Source organism: Hesperophylax consimilis, chromosome 10 (assembly GCF_061612785.1).
Source record: "Hesperophylax consimilis isolate HC1 chromosome 10, BYU_Hcon_1.0, whole genome shotgun sequence".
In the NCBI taxonomy this organism is placed as follows: domain Eukaryota; kingdom Metazoa; phylum Arthropoda; class Insecta; order Trichoptera; family Limnephilidae; genus Hesperophylax; species Hesperophylax consimilis.
Window position 1 is genome coordinate 7,615,447 of NC_142845.1, and position 8,645 is coordinate 7,624,091.

Genomic DNA, 8,645 nt, shown 5'->3' on the forward strand with positions numbered 1-8,645 from the left:
TATAGATGTATATGAAAAATAAATGCATTAAGTTGGAGGACGTAGTTACAAAGGGGCTATTATAAAATTATTGATTCTAATATTTTATTTTGGATGTAAATTGTTGTTATTGTTTACGTGTAATTTGGTTTACAGATGTTTGTGATAGTGGTACGCCCAATACTTGTTTTCCATTTCTTTATTTCATGTTTGAATTTGGTCATTGACTCTATTTGTCTAATCGTGGCTGGTAGTGTACTGTATAGTTTGCAAGCTGTGTGTTTAAAATGTCTTTGCCCAAAGGTGGTTCTAGCAAAATGAGTTTGGAGAAGTTCTTTATTTTATCGTTTGAGTTGGTTTGTACAGTGTTTTGCTGTTTTGGTGTAAATTAATCAAGATGGATCTTGCAAAGAGCAATGTCCATAACGTTGACAATACCAGAAGGTCGTTTGTTTTTTTGCGGAATGTATGGTGAATGCTACGTGAATAAAGCACAAGAGTCCCAACCGCTCCCAGTTATACGGAGCCATGGTTGTCCATGCCATCCTTGATAGGAGTATATTGTGATGGTGGAGGGAAAGGGGAGGGAAAGGAAGTGGGAAAGGGAAAGGTTGGGATATACCTAGCTATTTAGGTCTGCTCACCAAACCCGGTTAAAGCCATTTCAAGCAACGTTTGCAGTAAATATTTGTTTTTAAAATATCTACGATTCAATAAAAAAATCTAAATAATTGTGTTTCTTGCAACAGAAAAATCATTTCTTATTTCAATCATTTTTTTCATCTTTCCTATAAAATTTTATCGTACATTCAAAAAAATGCTCAAAAAAAATATACGAGATGGAAAAATATCTTAACAGTTAAATGGCGATATGTTGGTAATTAAATTAAGCATTATGTGGTGATTATTGGGGGAATTAGGCCTATATAATATTACCCTCATAATATCCCGAGAAAATTTGCTGAGGTAGAGAAAAGTAAGGACCGGCGCATGATTGACAAGCCTTCATTCCGTCAAGTGTTTCTTTTAACGAAGAGCGATTACGTTTTTTAGCGAGTTCAACGTTTACGAGAGCCTTTTCTATAGACTCTATAGAGGCGGCTTAGCCGGCCTAATGGGAGGTTAATTTAACCACACTGATTTAATGAAGAGCCCATTATTTGATGCCATTAATGATATCGTGAGATTAATGACGTTTTTTTTACTATATTTTAGTTCTTGTAACCTGAATTTTGCGTTTTCAAAATGTAATTTTATTTATTTATTAACGCCCTTTTTCGGGGCTTTTACATGAGAATATTAAGAAATATACATTATTTATTGTACAAAACTGAATTGCTTCATTAACAACATTTTATATTTGTTTAAACATAAATTGAAGATGTCCACTAACTTGGTATAATTGTTTCCCTCCATTAGTATTCTGGGCAAAGAGGAATATATATATGGTAGTTAGTCCCAGAATTTCTGCACTGAAATAAATCCTGACTTCTAGTATTGCGTTGTGGAATCCTAGCAATACCGGACTATCAACTAAATCATTTAGAATTTAATATAGAAATACCAAATCAGTGAAAATTCATCTGTATGACAATTTGAGCATATTCATATAATTTAACAGAGTGTTGTAGTTAAACATAATTGCTGGAATACCAATTTTAAAATTTAAAAAACATAAGAATTTGTTTTGTATTCTTTCAACAGCTTGTACATGTATATTATGATGTGGTCCAGACAGAAGAATTGTACTCAAGTTGGCTTCTTACGTAGGCAAAATATAACAATTTAATACACTTTATGTTGTTAAAATTTCTGGTTAGCTTAGTTATAAACCCCAACATTTTTAAGCCCTTATTAGAAATTTCTGTTATGTGGTTAACAAATGAAATATTTGATTGAAAAGTGATGCCTAAGTCTTTGATTTGAATAATTTTGATGTGAATACCGCACAAGAGCCTGGACCCAATAAGACTATGGAATCCCTTGTGTTTTGTGACTAAGAGGAGTAGAGAAGTGAAGCAGATGTGGTAGAGGAAGGTTGGGATCTGGGTTTTCAGATCTGATCACGCCGGGATTCTAATCCTGAAAGCCATTTCAAGCAACGTTTCGATTCTGAATGGCGGTCTTTCACCAGGGCGATGCTAACAGAATCTATTGTAAACTCTTAGGCCCTTTGTACACGGAGATATTTATAGGCGACTTGAGTTTTGTGAGCGTAGCGTACGCGCCGCTCGTGAGTATCCGCCATACTATGTTGCTCGTATTCTTACATGACGCGACGCGTCGACTACGTGTTCGACGTCATTTGCCCGCTACTGACAGTGCTGGTAGGACGCTACGCGAGTTACATTCGTATCTGCTTCTCGTTGGAAATAAATGACGTCTGAACATCATTTGAATGTTAAATTTATTCTGGAGATGAGGATTGCAAGTCCTTCGTCATTTCACAAGCAAAATTTTCCACTTATAATGATAATAGTAGGAGGTTTTCAAATGGGAATGTTTGTCTTTCTTTTTTGAAGAATTGTGTAAATATGTAAATACCTATAGAATAAAATTTTCCATTGCTAATGAAGCAATCTTATCTAACCTAACCTAACCTAACCTATTCATCCTAGTTTCCTTTCCATCACTTTTCAAAACTATCTTGAATTGTCACTGTCCTTTTGTCCTAGTTGCCCGGTTATATACATAAATTACCCTGCTTAGTAAAAGAAAAATGGAGAGACCTTTTGAAAATTTTAATAACCGCGTGTTCGAGTGATTAATTTTTATTTTAATGACGAATATAAATGTGTTACGTGTTGATTGTACTTTCCACGACATTTTCTTTATAACAACATAAACAATGTAAAATCTTGCCTCGGAACAGACTTTGTCCAGTAAGGCGGATAAAGAACCATTAAAATAAATAAATATTACAATAAAATGAACGCCCGGGTTGCCGGCATTGAAAGTTGATTTGTTGTTACAGTCGTTTTTGGTTGAACCCCACGAAAATGCGTTTCTTCAAGCACAGCAAAACGTGACAACGTTTTTGGCAACCCTGAAATAAAGTCAGAATCTCAGTGCACAAAATATGCAAAAATAAATAAAGTGAGAATCTTAACGACATAAGTCATGAAGTCGTGTAAAAACAATATTCGACGCGCGGCCCGGCATAATGGACGGACCCACGGTCGACTTTGCCTTAGCAGGCTAGAAAATCGATCTTTCCGTGTGGTTTGTTATTATTATTTCTGATGAACGTATTACTAATCAAATGTTTCTAGAGGGATCCCTCGGGAAGTTACTTATTCAAGTAATAAGATAGTAATAAATTATTTTGCTTACCGCTAATTTTTTTAACATTTTATAAAATTTTCAAACCGTTTTACATAAAATATTTTAATTGTAAGGTCCTGTTTTTATTAATATTTAATATAAATAACTCACATCCATAGGGACCCCTCTAGAAGCATTTGAGATTTTACTCATACGTTCATCAGAAATAATTAGTAATTATTAGTTTCAACCACTTTCATTAGGTACTTAGATTTAAATATTAAGTACTTAAATCCAGAAAATGTTAGCATTTCTCACGAAACAAGTTGTTTTTTTTTTAAATAATTTTGTAGCTAAAAATATATTTAATTGATGATTTGTATCTTTACCATTATATAATAATTGCACAGTGAAAGAAAACATGAGTAGTAAATTTATCCGAACTGGTAATACTATTCACAAGAATCTGTTTTCAATAGTATAACTACGAGAATACACATTTACTTTAACAGTCGTTCGCCGTGAACTAAATGCAATCGTTTCAATAATGTCCTGGAAATTGTAAAATATTCTTTGTATCTCAGTAAACGACAAGCGACTAAAAACGGGATAAAGAAGTATGCGAGAAAGATAAAAATGGCCAGCGAAACGAATAAAGACCAAAACCGGAAAATTTTTGAGAAAAAGTCCGAAATGAAAAATAACATAATTAAATAAAAAGTCATTTTGGTTATGAGTGTAGAAGGGTACTAGCAGGTACCAAACACATACTTTAAATTGTCTGCATTGGTGCATATTTTAACAATTCCGACAGCAAAATCCTACAGAAACATCACTAAAAAACCGGCTTCTATGTCTTACCTGCTTAGTCTTAAAATGGTCAGGGCTTTACTAGTAGACATCCATAGAATAAATAAAAAAAACTAGAAGTGTCTTCCATGCAAATTTTAATGAAAACTAATGTTCCATTTAGCCCAATATGCTAACACCCACCTGACATCGTAAATCTCCATCGTATTTGAATTTCATAAACTCTGTTTTGTGTTGGAAATGTAAGCCTCGATTGGGCAATTAATATGATCATGAAACATGCCTACATGGCATTTCTTCAGTTCTTCCTTAACATGTAATCTAAATAAGTCTAATGGAAATAATCTCCCAACAAGATTGTCTTAAAATGCAAGCTGATCTGGATGTACTATCTGATAAACAAATTAAATTTCAACACAAAAAAATGTGTCACTATGTTTTTCACTCGCTCTCTAAATACTGTACTTTAAGATTATAAGATGAAGGGTGAAACACTATCACGTGTAAATTCCGTAAAGGATCTCGGTGTCGTCTTTATCCCGAACTGAAATTCTCTGACCATATATCGCAGCTCACTCAGTCTTGCTACAAACTTCTTGGGTTCGTCATTGGGATATGCAAGCAGTTCAATAACCAAAATGCTATGTTAGCATTTTTTTTTTTTTTTATTATCAATATAAAGTTTTTTTACAGGTTTTTTTTTCGAAGTCTGTCTTACTAGGATAAACCTGTGTCGAGACAGACGTCGATAGACGAAGATTGTTCGATGGCATACTGCGAAGCAAGCTGGAGTATGCGAGCGATGTTTGGGCACTGTACCACCAGAAGTACATTGATATGTTAGAGCAAATCCAGAAGAAATTCCTCAGGTATGTCTATATGCGGACGCATGGAACCTATTCTAGGTACCCTAGGTATCCTAGCAGACCTGAATAGCTAGGTATATTCCTACCTTTCCCATTCCCACTTCCTTTCCCTCCCCTCTCCCTCCACCATCACAATATACTCCAATCGAAGATGGCATGGACAACCATGGCTCCGGATAACTGGGAGCGGTTGGGACTCTTGTGCTGTATTCACGTAGCATTCACCATACATTCCGTAAAAAAACAAACAACCTTCTGGCATTGTCAACGTTTTGGACATTGCTCTTTGCAAGATCCATCTTGATTAATTTACACCAAAACAGCAAAACACTGTTCAAACCAACTCAAACGATAAAATAAAGAACTTCTCCAAACTCCTTTTGCTAGAACCACCTTTGGGCAAAGACATTTTAAATACACAGCTTGCAAACTATACAATACACTACCAGCCACGATTAGACAAATAGAGTCAATGACCAAATTCAAACATGAAATAAAGAAATGGAAAACAAGTATTGGGCGTCCCACTATCACAAACATCCGTAAACCAAATTACACGTAAACAATAACAACAATTTACATCCAAAATAAAATATTAGAATCAATAATTTTATAATAGACCCTTTGTAACTACATCCTCCAACTAAATGCATTTATTTTTCATATACCTTTATAATATTGTCGTACCTGTACCTGCACTTTCTATAATTATTGTCTCCATGGTTTAAAGTGTATATAACTTTGTAATTTGTATTTTGATTTAGTTATGCATGTAAATATTCATTAAGTATCTGAATACGTCTGTCTCGACACAGGTGTAGGGTACACCTGTGTCGAGACAGATGGACAGATGTCGAAAAATACAAGTAAAAAACTTTACATTGATAGATAAATAAAAAAATTGTAAATCCAATAATTCATTAAGAAACATGGACAGATTCAGTTCCAATAAACTGAGCGTCATGTATTGTGCTTGCAGATTCTTCAATACTGACCAGTTGCTAACCTATCCTAGGTTCCATGCACCATATCGACTTACTTGAGGAAACTAATTCTGTGAGTCTGGAAACTAGGCTGAAAGCAAGTTTAGCTATTATGTCTTTCAAAATTAGAAACAATTTTATCGATAGCCCATTCCTCTTGGGATGCTATGATTTATATGTACCAGACCACTACAGCCGAAGTCGATATCATGACTTATTCAGAGTACCAAAAGGCAAATCCTACGTCCTGGTAAAGAATAGCATAACGAGGGGAGTGGTGCTGTTAAACAAACTTGCAAAGAATTTGGATGTAAGTGACTGTTCTCAAAATGACTTAAAACAATTATTGAAGAGTCACCAAGTTTAGTGCTGATATGATGAAAAATTGTACTGTAATTGGAATAAATATTCTGTTGTACAGTAAAAAAATAAAATAAAATAAAATAAATAAAAAATAAGTCGTGTTTTAAATTTTACATAACTGATAAACATGAATATTGGGTGTTCCGTAACGCCGATCGCTTTTGACAGGCTGTGTGATAACCAATCGTATCGTCAGAAATTAAACTGTATAGTTTAATTTCGCACATGTCAGCTGGAATCACGGAGGCCGTGGGCCGACCAGTTGCACAAAAACGGTTCGTCCTGTCAATATCGATCCCCGGTTGTGTTATCGGAATAATCGTAATACGTATTTTTTATCGCAATTTAATCTAAAATAACGAGTGATAACGAACGACAATCCCGTTCCAGTGTTGACAGATGAGGCTTATGCAGATTTCACCATCATTTCACCGGTAAGTTGATTGTGAATTAACGTTATGTATTGTGTTTTTGCATCGCCTGTCACAAGCCATATAATTCATTTATACTTTATCTGTGTGGAATAGCCCTTTAAAGTGCGGCTATTCCAACCCCTGTTCGTTCTTAGAACAATTGGGTAACTGGTTGTTTTTCACATGGAGAAAAATGAATATTGATAATGTATTAAGAATCTCTTCAAATTATTGGTAATTCGGTTAAAATTTGCAGGCCTGATGAAATGCGAAAATATTCAGATTTTCACAAACACGTGTAATATTAATATTAATATTCGTAAATTACTAAAAGCTTATCAGGAAACCTGTTATTTCAAATACATAATTATTTAAGTAAATAATTTGAAGGGATTCTTAATAAATAAGCAATTTTCATTTTTCTCCGTACAGTTGTGAAAATTTTTAAAAACTATTGTTTTAGCGATGAATTGACAACTGTACATTGTACAAACTTTGTTAGTGGGTAAATTGAACCAATTTGAATATTCGAAAATTTTAACAGTGTTATCTTTCTAATCACCAAAATATTCTTTATATACAAGCACTGCATCTCTGTCAGTAATGTGTTTGCACAAACATTCGCTGCAGTAACTTTACTGACTATAATAGCAGCGTTTTTAAATGCCAACGTAAAGTCTAAAACCTACCGAAAAGCGGTAGAACTGCTTTGATTTACTTAAAAAAATACGTAAAAAGTAATTCGATCTTCTCTATGAATGTTGATGATACAAGTTCATTAATTTTGAATTCACGGTCTGGTAGATTTTTCTGATGAATTTTGTTCGGGTGGGACAATATTTAGATAAGTAGGTACTCGTACCTCTTCGATTTTCCAATAATATTTTCTGAAGGAAAATTGAATTTGTGTAAGGAATTTAATTAGTGGAATCGTGCTTTGAATTGAGTCTCTCATTTGATTTCCTGGTTGATTTGTACGGATTTTGATAACTCAGCAATAATAAATCATCAAGTTATATTTTCTCATTTACGTTTTTATTTTACTAAAATTATTATTACTTATTTATTAAGAATCTCTTCAAGTTATTGGTAATCCGGTTAAAAAAAGGATCTCAGGCCGTTTTCTGATAAACTTTTAGTAAATTCCTAATATATCGGAACACGTGTTCATGCACCTGCATTTGCCTTGATAATATATAATGACGAAATGCTAAAATAATAGCATTCTTATCGATTCCGACATCGTGATAATATATTCTTATTTTACTAAAATTTTATTGGGAAACCTATCAATTCATTCGTTAAGGGATTAACCGGATTACCAATAATTTCAAGAGATTCTCAATACTCATTTTTATCCGTGTGCTACCTGTTATGAGGCTTAATTTAGGTGGGAATGGAAGGAGGCGGTATAGAGGAAGGTGGGAAAACAAACCTAGCTATTCAGATCTGGTCACCAAATAAGGCCAAAGCCATTTCAACCGACGTTTCGATTCTAAATGGTGGTCTTTCATCAGAGCTTTTTCTTACTTGATTTTGTGGATTCTTAACTAGTAACTATTAACCCGCGACCTCCGGATTAGTAGCCAAGGAACGTAACCACTCAACCACTTGAGGCCGTCAATTAAATCAAAAAGGCAGAAAAGGTTGTGCAAATGCAATGAACTCAGCAATGTGAAGTCAAAATCAGAAACAAATGTCCTTTTCTAGTTTTCCCAGAAATAATTAATAATCTGTTCGCAGATATCAAAAATATTTAAAAAAATCATCATAACAAAATATCATAATTCATTTGTTACGACAGTAAAATAAAAATATTTAATACTAAACCGTGAAAAACCATGGGAACTTTTTAAAAAACTGTGTTTTCAAAATAAAAATAAGAAATAAAATTACCACGGCCAAGAATCAACCCGCGATCAAATGCTTGGAAGACAACTATACCGACCATCACACCACCTACTGTT